Here is an 18708-nt window from a genome sequence, read left to right on the forward strand (position 1 = left end):
TAGCCAATATTAGAAGCATCAGTTTCTACTATTTTAAACAATTTTGGATTTGCCAAAGATAAACAAGGAAGGCATTTAACCCTAGTTTTAATTCTCTGGACTGCCTTTGTATGAGCATCTGTCCAAGGGTCAGGTTTATTTTTAAGCCTATTATAAAGAATTGCAGTATCAGTGGATAAATTTTTGTAATAGTCTGAAATATAGTTCAAACTTCCTAAAAATCTCTGTAATTGGGTTTTGTCTAACATGACATCAGGAAATTTGGAAGCAAATTCAATGCTTCTTTCTATAGGAATTATAGTTCCTTGGTCAATCATATGACCCAGAAATCTAACTTTAGTTTGAAATATTTTCATCTTGGTAGCCGATAAGACTAAACCATTGTTTTTAACAACATTCTTAAATATTTTTAAATGTTTTATATGTTGCTCAATTGTTTTAGAAAATACTAAAACATCATCAATATAAACTATTATGAATTCAGAATATGGATTAAAAATATCATTCATGATTTTCTGAAATTCAGAAGGAGCATTTTTTAATCCAAATGGAAGTACATTCCATTCAAACTGTCCAAACGGTACAGTAAAGGCTGTTTTATATTTATCATTTTCAGTTATCTGGATTTGCCAGTATCCCGATTTCATATCAAATTTTGAGAAGATTAAAGCATCACTTAATCTATCTAATAAATCTTTTTTATTAGGAATAGGATACCTTATCCATTTTAAAACCTTATTAAGAGGTTTATAATTGATTACTAATCTAGGAACTCCTCGTTCCTTCTCAGCTGCCTTATTAACATAGAAAGCAGTACAACTCCAAGGAGACTTAGAGTGTCTAATTAGACCTTTGTCTAAAAGAGATTGTATTTCTTTTTTACACAAATTTAGGTAATCATTGTTCATTTGGGCTGGCCTAGCTTTAGTAGGGATCTGACTTTCATTAAAGTCATCTATATAAGGTAAAGAAACGACATGTTTCTTTCTATTCCAAAAAGCATTTGGGAGAGCATTACAGATTTCTGTAGTAAATTCCTGTTCTAAAGACTTAATTTTCTTTTTAATATCATAAGTTTCAAGTTGCTCATTAATATTAAGCACACTAATTTCTTCTTTTAAAAAACATATTTGTTTTTCTTTTTTCAAAAGGATATCTTTGACTTCATTTAACATCCTAGTTTGAGGATCTGTTATAAATTCAAAAGTAATTTTTTGATCATTTATAAAAGTAGTAATTCCCTTTTGATCAATATTAATAATAGGCATAATGTTATGCAAAAAAGGAGTACCTAATATAATCCTGTGAGTTAAATTTTTAACTAATATAAAATGGGTTGGTAAACAAATATTTTTGTTACAAATATAGGCATTAGATAATTTATAATTAACTTGGAGTTTATCTCCTCCTGCCTGAGTTAAAGATTGAGTAGTTTTCACAAAATACTTTGTCGGAATTATTCCTTCTTGAATACAATTAAGGTCTGCACCACTATCCACTAGGGCAACCTCATTTTCAAGAATAAAACTTTTATTAATAACAAGAGTTATCTTAACAAACCATTTTTGCGATGTAACTCTTTCAAGAAGACTGAGATAGCTATTGCTAGATGATGGACTGTCATTACTAGAAACAATATTTTCTATTTTATTAGAATTTTCTAATAAACTAATTCTTTTAGCTAGAACATCATTGTTTTTCTTAATATAAGAAATTTCAGATTTTAAAAGATTTATTTCTCTTTTTAAATCATTTATAGAAACAGGAGTTTCTCGTTCATTAGATTGACGAAACCTAGATAAGACTTCGCTGAGCTGATAAGGGGCTTCTGTAACTAGGGGAGTTTTTTCTCTAGAGTTATCCCTTATTAAAGTTTCTATTAACTTTCTTCTTAGATTATCATCTGATATGGATTCTAAAGCTTTTAAAGCTTCATCCTGTTCATTGGTCAAAACATTTAGACCATTCATTTCTACTATGGATTTCCAATAATTTAGTTCATTACATTGACAATTATTATTGTCAGATGTGTCTGAAGAAGAACTATAGCTAACCTCATCATCAGAGGACTCAACTTCAGATTCAGAATTAGAATTAATAAGAAGAACCTTTTCTAGCTGATTTCTAAGTTCTTCATCCTCAATTTCGTTTAAGGCTTTTTTAGTCCTACATTGATTGGCATAATGACCAACCTTTCCACATTTGTGGCAAGTTATGTCAAGCTTTTTAGCTTTTCTTTTTCTGCTAAAGTTAGGAGTATAATCCTTATATTTTGGTTTGGAATAATTTTTTCTACGTTTTTTCTTGTAGGAATACTTATAAGTATCTGGGGGATTTTTTCTTCTACTTTTATAAGGTTTTAACCTTTCTATTTTACCCTTCTTCCTGTTCTCAGGGGGTTTTTCAAGATCAAAAGCGAATTGTTCGCAAAATTCACCTATTTGGTGTTTTTCAGTTAGTTTCTGTTTTTTAAGTTGGTTTTTAAGTTTTATGTCATTACATAAAGATAAGCCTTCATTAATACATGTACTAATGATTTGGCCATAAGTTAAATCAGAATAATTAATATTTATTCCATCATTATTGTTTCTAAGAGTTTGTCTTATTCTTTCAGCAAAAAGATGAGGCAAACCATCTACAAATTTTGATTTCCAATGCATAGAATTGGGATTATTTAATTGAAAAACTCTAGATAGAAAAGTATCTTTATACCATCTAAAGTGAGTTAACGATGGGCATCTAAGATTTTGCAATAATGTTTGCAATTTCTCAGCAATGGGTACATTAGTTCCTACAAAATGTTGTAGAATAGAAAGACATAGTGTATAAACTGCATCTTCCTCTCCGGTAGTAGTGATAGTAGTACTACTACTTGATGTTTCAGTTTTAATAAGTTTTTTATGAGAAAGAATTTCTTTTTTCTGAGCATCAGTGAGATAATGATCCCACCAACCTCTTAATTGGCCAATAAAACCGGTCGTTATAAACGAAGCTATAGAACTATCAGAATTCCCTTGTTGTTTACACACAGAGGAATACATGATTATTCTATGTATCATATCAATAATTTGCTTATCATTTAAGCCATCAATATTCCATTCATAAATGGCCTTTCCAGAATAAGAATTCTGAAAGGGTTCAGTTTCTTCAAAGAGTAAATCTTGAGGCGATGGCCTCTTATAGTAGTATTTTTCTACTGGCTTAGGAGCATAAATAGGATTTATTTGTGCAACCTGATCATTAATTTCTTCATTAGCAAATATTTCTGCTAATTGGTCAATATCTTCTATATTAGAGGTGTCAGACATATTTTTCTGAGATAAAACATTTAAGCGCATCTGCTTAAGCTTTTCTTCTAAAACATGAATAAATTCATTATTATTAGATTTTAATTTAAATCCTTCTACCGCTATAGGTGGTTGAATGATAGGGACATCTTTATTAATAATAATTTCTGAAGACTCCATATTATTTTTATTCTTTTCTAATCGTCTTAATATATATTCAATGTATGTAGCAAGTATATATTTAGAATAAGACAAAAGTGCTACAGTGCGTCGCAGCGGTGTATACAGTAGGAAATGGTTTTATTTCTCTAATATAACGAAAGAGTTATTTTACAAAGTGGTGCCTCCTTCTCTAAACAAATTCCCTTTTTATAGGGAAATATGGAACACTATTTGTTCCGGTAAAAGGTGCTTCTTACCTAAAGCAACCAGTAAATAAAAACGACAAAATTAATAATACAAACAAACGACAAAAGTTAATAATGCCGGGTACACTGAGGGCCCCATCGACACAATTATTAACTTTGAAACAGAAAAAGAAAATTATAACATAAAACAAACAACTTTTTATAAAGTAGTGTAATTTGTCGGCAGCATCATTTGCTTCTTTGAAATAAATTTTTCTTAACGGGAGAAAATTAACCACGTGTCCTCTTCCCTTGAGCCACTGCTTCTATGAGACTGTCCCAGAAATCTTCTGGAGTGGGAGATTGAGATTCTCCTGCTAGGATGTCCATTGAGCCCTGAGAAGATGTCGACATTGTATCTTCTTTGCATGAAGGAAATGTTTTCAAAAATTGGGATTTCATATGATCAAGAGTCCTGGTCATAATCTCGTCTTCAGATTCATTGGGATATTTCTTTTGGAAATAGCTCTTCATTTGATCTAGAGAGAATTGAGTAGCATCTTGACCTTTCTAGGATTTATCTTCCTGAATTGAACTATTAATACTGCTAACAATATTTTGAACATCTTCTGGGGACATTTTATTCCACCATTTAAAGAAAAAGTTTATTTCTAGGATCGGAATATTAAACCGATCTTTTGAAATCTTCAAAGACCACCTCCAAATCCATGGAATTTGGAATTTTATTAAGAATAAAGCTGGACATTGTCCTGTAATTAAATTATCTGAAGCGATCTTTAAAATTAAAGGACTATTATCACACCAAGAATTATAAAGCTCTAATAATTAAAGGACTATCTATCTTGGTCACTTCGAGGTCTCTTAGAAATTTAAGTTTATTTCAAGGTTTTTCGTAAACTAAGATTTGCTCCTTATTTTCTTATTTGTTTTTTCAATTTTCTAGCGTTGGTAAGCCCGGATAGTTGTGTTGGTAAGCCCGTTAAAATCCCAGGAGAGGAGTTAGGTGGTGTTCCTGCAACCTTTTGAGTCCGTTGGTGTTCCCGTTAAGAAAGGAAAATAAAAATAAAGAAAACAAGAAGTATGTCTAGAATACTTAGAACTTTAAGTGAACTAGGATCTTCTAGGAGAGATCGTGCCATAGTTACTTCTGGATTATCACCCCAAGAATTAGAAGCTAGAAGTGACCAAGATAGATATCAAAACCATGAATTAGAAATAGCTGAAATTGAAAACAAATTACAGAATTGGAAACTACCTGAAATCAGTTATAAAGAGATTTATAAATCAAGTATGTTTGACAACTTTAGAGCACATAGTATTACTCAAACTATAGAATCATCAAAATCTATAACTCATCAACGGGAAACTATTAATCTATTAAATGAAAAATTACTAGAAGAACATATAAAACAAGGCTTTCGGTATATTCATTTAGGATTAATTCAAGTTGCGGTAAAACCTCTACATAAATTAGGATTAAATACTCCAATATATTACTAGTATTAAGGGACAGTGTAACGACCCAATTTTCATTTATTCGTTTTTATGTGTTAAAATGTTTTATTGACGTGGCATTTTAAATAAGTTAATAACTTTAGTTATTTATCGAATGCTTTAGTTATTAGGCGAGTAGTGAGAGTTATCGTGTTATTGGGCCAAGCCAATGGGCTTGAGGCCCAATGGGCCTTGTGAGGTGTGTGTGTGGCGCCCTTATGGCCATGAAGCAAGGGAGAGAAATTCATTTTACTCATAAGTTTTGTGTTCTTGAGAGAAGAGAGGAGAGTTTGTGGAGCTAGGGCAAGAAGAAAAGCTAGAGATTCAAGATCTTCGTCGAGTTTTCTTCGAATCCAGGTATGAGAGTAGTTTCCTTAATCGTGGGTGATCCGAGGAAGGGGAGAATGCCGATTTCTCCTCACCCGAACTTCCTCCACCCCATTTTCGTTTTGGTTTGGGAGAGTTAATCTTCGAGAAAATGAAACCCAATGTTAATAACATGTTCAATATACTTCTACCATGTAGTGTGAGCGAAATCATGGGTTAAATAATGAGAATTTGTATGTTTTGAGTGATTATATGTGTTCTTGAGCTTTTAGACTCATAAATGTTAAATCCTTGCTTTTTCGATGTTAATGATGTGGATCGGAGAATCAATCCGTCCTTTTGTGCTTATATATGTGTTATATACATGAAAACAAACATATTTGGGGTTTATAACATGAAAAATGGGATTTTGGGTGATTTTGAGTGAAAAATCGTATTCTGGAACTCAAGAACAGATGTTCTTCTGGTGTGGTTCGCTACCTGTTCGCTACAGCGAACATGTTCGCCAGATGCTCGCCAACTGCTCGCCAGTTGAGGTTTTGTGTCTGTTTGCGTTCGCTACCTGCTCGCTACAGCGAATGTGTTCGCCAGATGCTCGCAACAGCGAATGTGTTCGCCAGATGCTCGCTACAGCGAACGTGTTCGCCACCTGTTCGCTACCTGCTCGCTAATTGGATTTTGGCTCTGTGTCTGTTCGCTACCTGTTCGCTACCTGTTCGCTACCTATTCGCTACCTGTTCGCTATAGCGAACAGCTCTGTGACAGGATTATTTTGTTGATGTTTTGTTAGTGGAATTATGCACTTATAACATGTAATTGTGATATTCTAACATACAATTAGGTGCTTTTAGCTATGATTAATTGTATGATGATGAAATATGATAAAGGAAGTGATTAATGAAGAATATTAGGATAATTGTTTATTCTAATAATGAAGAATGTTGGATATTATTCCACATTGTAAAGGAAGAAGCTTAATGCTATTAATTGTGAGTGGATTCATGAAACATAAACATGCATTCATGAATTAAATAGGATATTGGATATTCCAATAAAGAAGTATATCGGATTATATTTATCCGATAAAGAAGGATATTAGAGGTGAGATACTCTAATAAAGAAGATGGTACCACATGCATTAGTAATGTCTAGGATTGACATTCATGAAGTTGAAGCATTAGAGTTGCATTAGGTTATATGTGTGCATTACTTGATAAGTGATATGTGACACATGTTTGACTACTTGTGATATTTGATAACTGATACTTGATAGTTGGTATTCGATTATGTATTTTGAGAACTGCTAATTGGATTATAGATGTGTATATATATGTATATGTATATGTATAATTGTGAGGCATGCTTATGGTATTGAAGTAGTGTTTAAGTATCGATTTACTTACACTTGTATTTTGATTATGTGATCTAACTCTCATGTTTTGTGTTATGTGCTGGACCGTTGGGGGTTCAGGTTCTCAGGTTGAGGATCCCGATCAGAGTTAGAGGCTGCTCGTGCTCGTGTAGTGCGCTTTTTGGTGAGGAGTTAGCGTAGACTACTCCTTAGATATATGTTATATATCTTTTTGATGGGTTGTATAGAATTGCTCTGATTAGGTCTTACCGGGTCGGGTTATTCGTTTGAATTGTATTAAGCCCGTGATGGCATATTTAACTTTGCTATTCCTATCTTTTGAATTGTAAACATAATATCCTTTGTTGATATGGCCTAGAGCCTAGGGATATTGTGTGAACAATTATGATCATTGTATGATATACATTATGATAATTATTCGCTTTTAATTCCGCTGTGCTAGCATGATTTTTTTAATTATGCCGTGGTTTGTATTATTAACATGTGACGCCTAGATTTTCTTAAGTGTTTTATTTATTTATATTTAATAAATACGCGTTAAGGGGTTGGGTGTTACAATTAGTGGTATCAGAGCAAGGTCGGTTCATGTGGAACCAATTAGGATTAGTTGCCCATATATTCAACTTGTGTAGAGATAACACTGTTGATATTACCTTTCTAAGTCTGTTCTTGGATTGGTTGGTTGTTCAGGATCATGGCGGCTAGGGCTAACAATCAGATGGCAGATGCGATAGCTACTTTAACCAACATCGTGGCTAGAGATCATCAACCCGGGAGGGAAGATGAGATGAGGTTAGAGAGGTTCATGAAGCATAATCCGAAGCTTTTCATTGGAGGCTATGCTCCGGAGGCTGCTGTCAAGTGGATAGAGGAAGTTGAGATTGTTTTTGAGGCTATGAGGTGTACCGAGGAGAGTAAGTTGACCTTGGGTACTTATGTACTTCGTGAAGAAGCTAACAAGTGGTGGAAGAATGCTAAGCTGAGGATGGGAATTGGTGGAGTGGTAATCACTTGGGAGATGTTCAAGGGAGAGTTCTTGAGGAAGTACTTTCCAGCTGATATTAGGAACAAGAAAGTGGTGGAGTTCATGGAGCTCAAGCAAGGGAACATGTCTGTAGCGGAGTATTCCGTGAAGTTTGAGGAGTTGTGTGCGTTTAGTCCACACTACAACACCGTGGAAGCTGAGAATGACAAGTTTGTCAAGTTTGAAAGTGGGTTGCGCCCGGACATCAAGCATCTTATCGGATTTTCTCAAATCCGAGACTTTGCAACTTTGGTGGATAAGTGCCGTATCTGTGATGATGATGGAAAGGCCAAGACTAATTACTACAAGGCCATGAGTGACAAGAAAGGAAAAGGTCAAGACCGTGGGAAGCCCTATGGTGACAAGGGGAAGAAGGTTGTTGAGTCTAGTGGTGGAAAGAAGAGAGGTGGTGGACAATGCTACAAGTGTGGTGAGTTGGGTCATAAGTCTTATGAGTGCCCAAAGAAGGTGGACAACTGTTTCAATTGTGGGAGGCTAGGACACAAGTCGGATGTGTGTCAAGTGAAGGTGACTTGCTTCAATTGTGGTGAAGAGGGTCACAAGAGTCCTATGTGCAAGAAGCCGAAGAAGACTATGGGAAAGGTGTTTGCTTTGAGTGGAGATGATGCGGATCAGGGGGATAATCTCATTAGAGGTACGTGTTTCATCTATAACACTCCTTTAATTGCGATTATTGATACGGGAGCTACACATTCTTTTATATCCGTTGATTGCATGAAGCGTCTTAGTATACCTGTGTCTGAAATGTCTGGTCGTATGTGAAATTCCTGGCACACAGTGGACAGGTGTTGCTCAAGGTGTAGCAACACTTGTCTGTTGTAGACAGATGTTGTTACTAGTGCGCCAACACTTGTCTATAAACAGAGTAAATAACATAAAACAATACAAACAGTAAAGTAAATAACACACGAGAGTTGTTAACCCAGTTCAGCCTAAAGCCTACTCTGGGGGATACCAATCCAGGAATGAAGTCCACTATCAGCAGTATTACTTCGAAGCTAAACTCACCCGTTTACAACTTCTCACTTAATCACTACCCAATGACCCTTCTACCTAGGAACTCCTAGATATGAGACCCCGTCCCAATTCCCACCTTAGCAACACAGACAGCGCTGCTATTCAATTCAGACGATTACAACGATTGGAGACACACTCCTAAAAAACTAGGATTCACTCTTGCTTAAAAGCTTGCGAGTAAACCACACAACACAATAGAACAATCTCCGTACTTCAAAGCTTAGGAGAAGTTCACACTTACAACTCAATAACACTCAGGTCCTAAGCTTGCATCAATGAGACACAAGATAGGCTCACAATTAACACTCTAAAATCCTAAAAACACACGCTTTGTAAAACACGATTTTAGATGCTTGAAACCATATGCTTGCCTTCGTATTTATAGTAGTAGAACGACTTGGGCTTCAAGACAAAATTAGGGCTTCTAGAATTGCGGCAGCAGTGATATATTTTTGAAAACAATAGTTATATTTTTGAAACCGCAAAAATATATTTTCCAAAAATATAATTCTTTTGGAAAATAAAACTAGGGTTTGGCTGCCTCATGAAACTCATTAAACACGTGCGCCTTCTTCTGCAAGATACCTTGAACAAATTCTTCAAACAGATCTTCAAAAGATTGCGTAGAAAATAATAACTCCTTAGCTGGCGCGCGCAGAACAGAGTCAGGTGTTGTTCCAAAGTGTTACAACATTTGTCACAACACTTGGGGTCAGCACACTTGTCTCAACACTTGGCTAAAATATGTTTTTGCAAAATGTAGCCAACTTACAAAAACCCAACAATCTCCCCCTTTGGCAAATTTTGGCTAAAACAATATTAGACCAGTATATAGAGAGATACAGTATTACCTTTCCTTCGAGTCAACATGATCACACAACTAGGAAAGAAAGTAACACATAATAAAAACTACTTCCAGAAGAGTTAAGTAGTATCAGAGGCAATGCAACAGCGGAATAAAGCACAACTAGCCTCATGGAACAACACAAGGGAGAAATAAACTCCCAAAGTAGATGCTAAGAAGTAGGAGAAATAAACTCCTAAGAGTGTAAAGCGCATTTCTTCAATATAAGAACAACAGGAAAAATAAATTCCCATAAACATCTGAGAAAAATAAATTCTCAGTCATAGTAGATAGTGGACTCAATAGTCAGGTGCCATAACACTTGGCACAACATTTGTCATCAAACGTATTCAGGCGATCAAGAGATAATATCACTCACACTCCCCCTGAATTTATGCATACACACACCAGATAGAGAAAGAATATGCATATTACTCACACTCCCCCTCAATACGAGCATACGAACACTAGCACAAAAACAGTCACCAGATGTGGGAACATCTGTCCACACACTTGTCACACACACACACTACTCCCCCTTTTTAGCCACAATTTAGACAAACATCATGAATAGGAAATTCAGGGCCAGAACATAGAGAATATCAGTGTGCAGTTATTACAGACCATAGAGCACACACAGGTGCTAGAAATTCAGGGCCTAGCCCATAAATGAACAACAAAAGAAACACCAAAAGTATATCAGAAACAAATATAAGGAAACATCAGAAATCAGATTGAAGAACTTTCATCAGAGTCCTCCATCACATCCTCAGAACCATCCTCAGACTCACTAGCCTCTTTTCCTTCTTGTCCATCTGGCTCACCCTCAGCCATTTCAGCAGCTTCCTCAGCCTTCAGTGCCTCAATCACACGATCAATTTTCAATTTTCTAGCCTCAAGGGCTCTGCTAGTCTCAGTCAGATCAGCAATCATCTGCTTCCTTGAAAGAACACCAGTCTGGACAGATGTGCCAACACCTGCTGCAGCATTTGTCCCATCCAGCAGTCTCTGCTCAATAACTAGCACCCCTTTCCTTTTACAAGGAACATCTGTACTTCTCAAAATATCTGGGTGTTGCTCAAGTATTATATTGCATAGCAGAGTGGGGAGAGCAACTGGCTTCTCAACAGCATATGTCAGAGCATGGCTTAAGGTTTCTTGAAAGAAATAAGCTCCATAGTCAAAATTGGCCTTGGTACCCACAGCATAAATGAACTTACCCAATCCTCTTGCAATATCACCTGAGTGGGTGGTTGGTACCCAATTATGGGCAGCAATCCTATTTAAAACAGCATAGAATGGAGAGAGGGAAGTTGCAGACAATTTAGCCTTGCTTGGCCAAACCTTGATTCTTCCACCAGTGAGGACCTTGCAGACCTCATTGTCTGTGACTTTTAGAGGAGTCACTTCATCAGAATCCCTTCGCAAATATTGGTTGATTATAGTTGGTGAGAACTTAACACATTTACCACGAACAAAAACTTGCCTGTATTCAGGACTTGCTGGATTATTACAGTCTGCAGCCACATTAATCAAAAATTCTTTGACAAGCCTGTCATAGCACTTGTCCAAACCCACAACAGTTTTCATCAAACCAGCATACTCAAGAGCTTCTACAACACTAGGACATTCAAGGATATCAGCTTTCAAATTTCTTTCCAGGGCCAACCTCCTATGATATACAAATTTCCATCTTGCAGACCCATTCTCCAGATGGAATGAGACATTATCTAAGGGAGCATAGGGAACAGTTTGAGGAACCTTCTTCCTTCCTATACTCTTTCTAGATGTGCTGCCAGATGCAGCAACATCTGTCTCAGGTTCAAAATCAGAATCACTAGTTGGTGGAGCCTTCCTTTTCCTAGTCTCAGTTCTAGGAACCACCTTACTTACAGGTTTTGGAGGTCCATATAGGGGCTTTTTACCAGTAACTTTTTCAGCCCTAGATGGTTTGGGTGTTTGGACAGGTGTGTTAGTAGCCTCTACAGCTTTACCAGCCCTACTTCTAGTCCTCCTAGCCACACTAGCTTCAGAATGTGCAGGAATAGCCTTATCACTAACAGTAGTTTCATTTTCATTAACAATTATCACCTCAGGAGTTTCATTCACAACTTTATCAGGAACAGCCTTTTTATCAGTAGCCTTAGGTGGGGGACTCTCATCAGACTCAGAATAGTCAACCAAATTTTCCTGTGCCAAAGATGTGGTAACATCTGGCACCACATTTGGCGTATCGCCATGTGTTGCAGCACTTGGCATACCATGTGTCTCAGTGTCAATTTTTGTGGGCGACTCAGTAGAGACATCAACATTAGTCTCAGTAGCAGCATCAACATCAGTATTAACAGCAATAGGGGAGTTAGGAGTACTTTTCCCCAAATTAACAGTTACAGTAGGTTTCTCTATACCTAGGTTTTTGACAGAATTTGGAACATCAGAGTTTGGATTAGGTGGATTCTTACCAGATGTATCAACATTGTCCTCTGTAGCATCAACGACTGGAGTGGGAGCATCACTAGACGGTAACGGATCAACATGCAGTTCAGACATGGTATAGGACTTACTCGATTCCGTTCGCGATTTTTTGCTCTTCTTCTTTGATTTCTTAATTGAAGAGGAGGGAGATGAAGGATTCGCTCGTGATGACCGTTCCTTCTTCGCAACTGACTTTCTTCGCATCTTTGGACTTGTGAAAGGAATAGAGTTAAGAGGAATAGCGTTGATTACTTCTTTTTGTGTCGATGGAGCAGCATTTGTCTTGCTTGGTGAAGATTTGACAGAATCAGACATGATTGTTGAGTAAGAGTATCTGAAAGGAGCAGAAATTTGAGAAGTGTTGATGGAGAAGTTGGATCGGTTTTGAGCGTGAGAGAGAGAATAGATGAAAAGTAATGATTGTGGTTGATGGAGGTTGTGGGAAGTTGAATGAAAACTTCCTTGATTAGCGTGTAACTTTAAGTGAAGAGAGGTAGTTACACGCATTGCATGCTGTAACTGCTATTTGTCTTCAAAAAGGCAAATTCCAAGTTTGCCTCTTAAATTTTCAAATTGACTTGCATCCAACGCCTTAGTAAAAATGTCTGCTAATTGTTCTTCCGATGCAATGTGCTCAAGTGTAACAATTTTTTCTTCTACAAGCTCTCTTATAAAATGATGACGTATGTCAATGTGCTTAGTCCTACTATGTTGAATAGGATTTTTAGAAATGTTTATAGCACTAAGATTGTCACAGTAAAGTGTCATGACATCTTGCTCCACACTATACTCTTTCAACATTTGTCTCATCCATAACAATTGAGAGCAACTACTCCCAGCTGCTATATATTCTGCCTCAGCTGTTGATAGAGACACACTATTCTGCTTCTTACTAAACCAAGATACTAGATTGTTTCCCAAGAAGAAACATGCACCAGAGGTGCTCTTTCTATCATCAGCACTTCCAGCCCAATCTGCATCACAATATCCAATTAAGGTAGAATCATTACCATGAGAGTATAGAATTCCATAGCCACATGTGCCATTGACATATTTGAAGATCCTCTTTACTTGAGTCAGATGACTCATCTTGGGTTCAGATTGGTATCTAGCACAAACTCCAACTGCAAACATGATATCAGGCCTGCTAGCTGTGAGATATAGTAAGCTCCCAATCATACTTCTATAGAGACTTTGATCCACATCAACCCCTTTCTCATCTTTGGTAAGCTTCAAGTGTGTAGGTGCAGGTGTCCTTTTGTGACTACCACCTTCCATACCAAATTTCTTCACAATGTTTCTTGCATATTTTTCTTGAGAGATAAATATGGTGTCTTCCATTTGTTTGACCTGAAGACCTAAAAAATAAGTTAGCTCACCTACAAGACTCATTTCAAATTCAGATTGCATTTGATGCACAAAGTGTTCCACCATTTGTCGCGACATTCCACCAAATACAATATCATCCACATATATCTGAGCTATCATTAGCTTCCCTTTCTCTTTTCTTACAAACAAGGTTTTATCATTTCCACCCTTCTTGTATCCATGGCTGACAAGAAATTCAGTCAACCTTTCATACCATGCTCTAGGGGCTTGTTTCAATCCATAAAGTGCTTTCTTTAGTTTGTAAACATGGTTAGGAAAGCTTGGATCTACAAACCCTTTTGGTTGTTCAACATATACCTCTTCATTTAGATAGCCATTTAGGAATGCACTTTTTACATCCATTTGATATAGCTTGAATTTCAAAATGCATGCCACAGCCAAGAGTAATCTTATGGACTCCAAGCGAGCAACTGGAGCAAAAGTCTCATCAAAATCCACTCCTTCTATCTGGGTGTATCCTTGTGCTACAAGTCTGGCTTTATTTCTAGTAATATCACCATTTTCATCAGTTTTGTTTTTGTACACCCACTTTGTACCAATAACATTTATACCATCTGGTCTAGGTACTAGATCCCATACCTCACTTCTTTTGAACTGAGTTAGTTCTTCCTGCATAGCATTGATCCAGTATTCATCAGTCAAAGCTTCTTTAACATTCTTTGGTTCAATCTTTGATATGAAACATGAATTTGAGATTGCTTCTTTTGATCTTCTTGTTGCAATTCCTTGATTTGGATTTCCAATGACAAGTTCCAGAGGATGATTCTTCTGTGTTCTAGTAGATGGTCCCTTGTTTGGTCTAGGAACCTCTGTAGTAGACTCAGAGTGTTGATCAGGTTCAGGTTCAGTTTGATCATCATCAGGTGTTGGGACAGGTGTTATGACATCTGTCTCTTCAGCTGGATCTGCACTTGTTGTATCACTGTCATCAACAACAACATTAATTGATTCCATCATAGTTCTTGTTCTGGAGTTAAAAACCCTGTACGCTCTGCTGTTGGTTGAGTAACCTAAAAATATCCCCTCATCACTTTTGGGATCCAATTTTCTCCTAGGTTCTCTATCTGCTAAAATATAACATTTTGACCCAAACACATGGAAGTACTTCACAGTAGGCTTCCTATTCTTCCATAGTTCATACAATGTTGTAGCAGTACCTTTCCTTAATGTTACTCTATTGTGAATGTAACATGTTGTATTCATGGCTTCAGCCCAGAACTTGTAAGGAACATTTTTGGCATGCAACATTACTCTTGCAGATTCCTGTAAGGTTCTATTCTTTCTTTCAACCACACCATTTTGTTGAGGTGTAATTGGTGAAGAGAATTCATGAATTATTCCTTCAGTAGCACAAAAATCAGCAAATTTAGAGTTTTCAAATTCCTTACCATGGTCACTTCTGATTCTTACAATACCACAGTCTTTCTCTTTTTGAAGTTGTACACAAAGATTTTTGAATTCTTCAAAAGTCTCAGATTTTTCCCTAATGAAATTCACCCAAGTATACCTAGAGAAGTCATCAACAATAACAAGAACATATTTCTTACCTCCAAGACTCTCAACTTGTATGGGACCCATCAGATCCATATGTAGTAACTCAAGAACTCTAGAGGTGGACAAGTGTTGCAACTTTTGGTGCGACACTTTGGTTTGCTTCCCAATCTGACATTCACCACAGATATTGCCTTCCTGTATCTGTAAGATTGGTAGTCCTCTGACAGCTTCTTCTGATATGACTCTCTTCATGCTCTTCAGGTTAAGGTGTCCTAATTTTTGATGCCACAGCTTAACCTCTTCATTTTTAGTTAAGAGACATGTAGATACATTACCTTCTTCAAGGGGGGTCCACAAGTAGCAATTATCTTTTGATCTAACACCCTTCATAAGGATGTTTCCTTCATTATTGCTGACTAGACATTCATTTTTTGTAAAGTTGACTCTCATGCCTTGATCACATAGTTGGCTTATACTAATTAGATTGGCAGTTAGTCCTTTTACAAGGAGAACATTTTCAAGTTTTGGTAGACCATGGCCAATCAGTCTTCCAATACCTTTGATTTCCCCCTTTGCTCCATCTCCAAATGTCACAAAGCTTGTGGCATAGGATTTTACCTCTTTCAAATACTTTTCAACACCAGTCATGTGTCTGGAACAACCACTATCAAAGTACCAATCTTCTTTTGATGATGCTCTGAGAGATGTATGAGCAATCAAACTTTTCCCACTGCTTTCAGCTGTATACTCCTTGGTATTTGTTGTATCATCTTTTTGCTTCCATTCCATCTTTGTTTTAGTGATGGATTGATCAGATTCTTGTGGAATTTCACTTGGATATCCATATAGTTTGTAGCAGTAAGGCCTTATGTGCCCCTTTCTTCCACAGTGATGACATCTCCATGAATGGTACCTGCTCCTTGGTCTAGGTATAAACCTAGGTCTCTGCCATCTTTGCTGATGTGGTGCCACATGTGGCAACACTTGTCTCTGCTGTCTGGGAGACAGGTGTGGCGACATCCTGTCATGCATTTTTGGAGGTGGTTGTTTACTTATCTCAGGCATATATTTCCCCTCTTTGTTGTAATCCATAATCCTATTAACATTTTTGTATTCATACCCAATACCAGTTTTGGATTTGCTAGGAACAGCCAGAGTTTCCAGGATTTCATCTAGATCACTTCCTTTGAATAGCCTAAGAACATGCTTCTTTAAATTCTCAAGATGAGAGTTTAATTCAGTTACCTCTTCATTTAGATGGGCTATTTCAGTCAGTTGTTTGATCTTGTCAGCTTCTAAGTTGATGATAGTTGCCTTCTGTTCCTCAATGATCTTTAAACTATCTTCCCATTTAGTACTAAATTCAGAGATTCTTGACATATTAGCAGCTCTCTCAGTTTGCAACTTAGTGATTGTTTCTTTTTGTTCTTCAGAGACTCTGCAGACTTCTGCACTCTTCAGACACAGCTTTTTATATGATTCAGCCAGTTCATCAAAGGTCAGTTCTTCTTCACATGATTCAGTGTCAGATGTGCAAACACTTGTCAATACATGTATAGCCTTTGCAGTATCAGTTTCTCCTTCAGAATCTTCATCTGACCAAGTTACAGTTAACCCCTTCTTTTGTTTCTTTAGAAAGGTACCACATTCACTTCTAATGTGACCAAACCCCTCACATTCATGGCATTGAACACCTTTATTTGGAGCTGATTTTTCATCTGTTACAGGTTTTCTGAAGTTCCTGTAAGTGTTGCGCCCAATGTCAGCTGCACCTGTCTTAGGGCGTTTGTCCATTCTCTTCAGTACTTTATTAAATTGTTTTCCCAAAAGAACCATTGCATCAGAGATGCTTTGTTCAGACTCTGTGTCACTCAGTTGATCTTCTTCCTCAGCATTTGAAACAAAGGCAATACTTTTGTTTTTCTTATCCATCTTTTCATTTGCAGCTACCTCATAGGTTTGTAGTGAACCAACCAGTTCATCTAGCTTCATATCTGTGATATCCTTTGCTTCTTCTATAGCTGTGACTTTCATGTCAAACTTCTTAGGTAGAGACCTGAGCATTTTTCTTACCAGCTTTTCTTCAGGTATCTTATCACCCAAGGCATCAAATTGATTGTCAAAGTCAAGTATGGTCATGTAAAAATCCTGAATGGTTTCATCATCATTCATTCTAAGATTCTCAAACTTAGTTGTTAGGAGTTATAGCTTAGACAACTTCACTTTAGAGGTACCCTCATGAACAGTCTCAAGAATTGTCCAAGCTTCCTTAGCACAAACACACTTTTTGATGAGTCTGAATATGTGTTTGTCAACACCATTATATAGTGCATATAATGCTTTTGAGTTTGCAAGAGCAAGCTCATCCTCTTCTTTGGACCATTCTTCAGCAGATTTCAACTCAAGAGTTGGTTTGCCATCTTTGTCCATCTTCACAGGTGGAGTCCACCCTCTCAGAACTGCCTTCCAAGTCTTGCTATCAATTTGTTTTAGAAAGGCCATCATGCGGGACTTCCAATAGTCATAGTTTGAAGCACCAACCAGAAGAGGTGGTCTGGTAACAAAACCTCCTTCTTTGTCCATCCTTGCCAGAAAAAGTTTCCCTGGAGTTCACCCTAAAATTCAGAACAGGGTGCCTGCTCTGATGCCAATTGAAATTCCTGGCACACAGTGGACAGGTGTTGCTCAAGGTGTAGCAACACTTGTCTGTTGTAGACAGATGTTGTTACTAGTGCGCCAACACTTGTCTATAAACAGAGTAAATAACATAAAACAATACAAACAGTAAAGTAAATAACACACGAGAGTTGTTAACCCAGTTCAGCCTAAAGCCTACTCTGGGGGATACCAATCCAGGAATGAAGTCCACTATCAGCAGTATTACTTCGAAGCTAAACTCACCCGTTTACAACTTCTCACTTAATCACTACCCAATGACCCTTCTACCTAGGAACTCCTAGATATGAGACCCCGTCCCAATTCCCACCTTAGCAACACAGACAGCGCTGCTATTCAATTCAGACGATTACAACGATTGGAGACACACTCCTAAAAAACTAGGATTCACTCTTGCTTAAAAGCTTGCGAGTAAACCACACAACACAATAGAACAATCTCCGTACTTCAAAGCTTAGGAGAAGTTCACACTTACAACTCAATAACACTCAGGTCCTAAGCTTGCATCAATGAGACACAAGATAGGCTCACAATTAACACTCTAAAATCCTAAAAACACACGCTTTGTAAAACACGATTTTAGATGCTTGAAACCATATGCTTGCCTTCGTATTTATAGTAGTAGAACGACTTGGGCTTCAAGACAAAATTAGGGCTTCTAGAATTGCGGCAGCAGTGATATATTTTTGAAAACAATAGTTATATTTTTGAAACCGCAAAAATATATTTTCCAAAAATATAATTCTTTTGGAAAATAAAACTAGGGTTTGGCTGCCTCATGAAACTCATTAAACACGTGCGCCTTCTTCTGCAAGATACCTTGAACAAATTCTTCAAACAGATCTTCAAAAGATTGCGTAGAAAATAATAACTCCTTAGCTGGCGCGCGCAGAACAGAGTCAGGTGTTGTTCCAAAGTGT

Source organism: Trifolium pratense, linkage group LG7 (assembly GCF_020283565.1).
Source record: "Trifolium pratense cultivar HEN17-A07 linkage group LG7, ARS_RC_1.1, whole genome shotgun sequence".
Taxonomy (NCBI): Eukaryota; Viridiplantae; Streptophyta; class Magnoliopsida; order Fabales; family Fabaceae; genus Trifolium; species Trifolium pratense.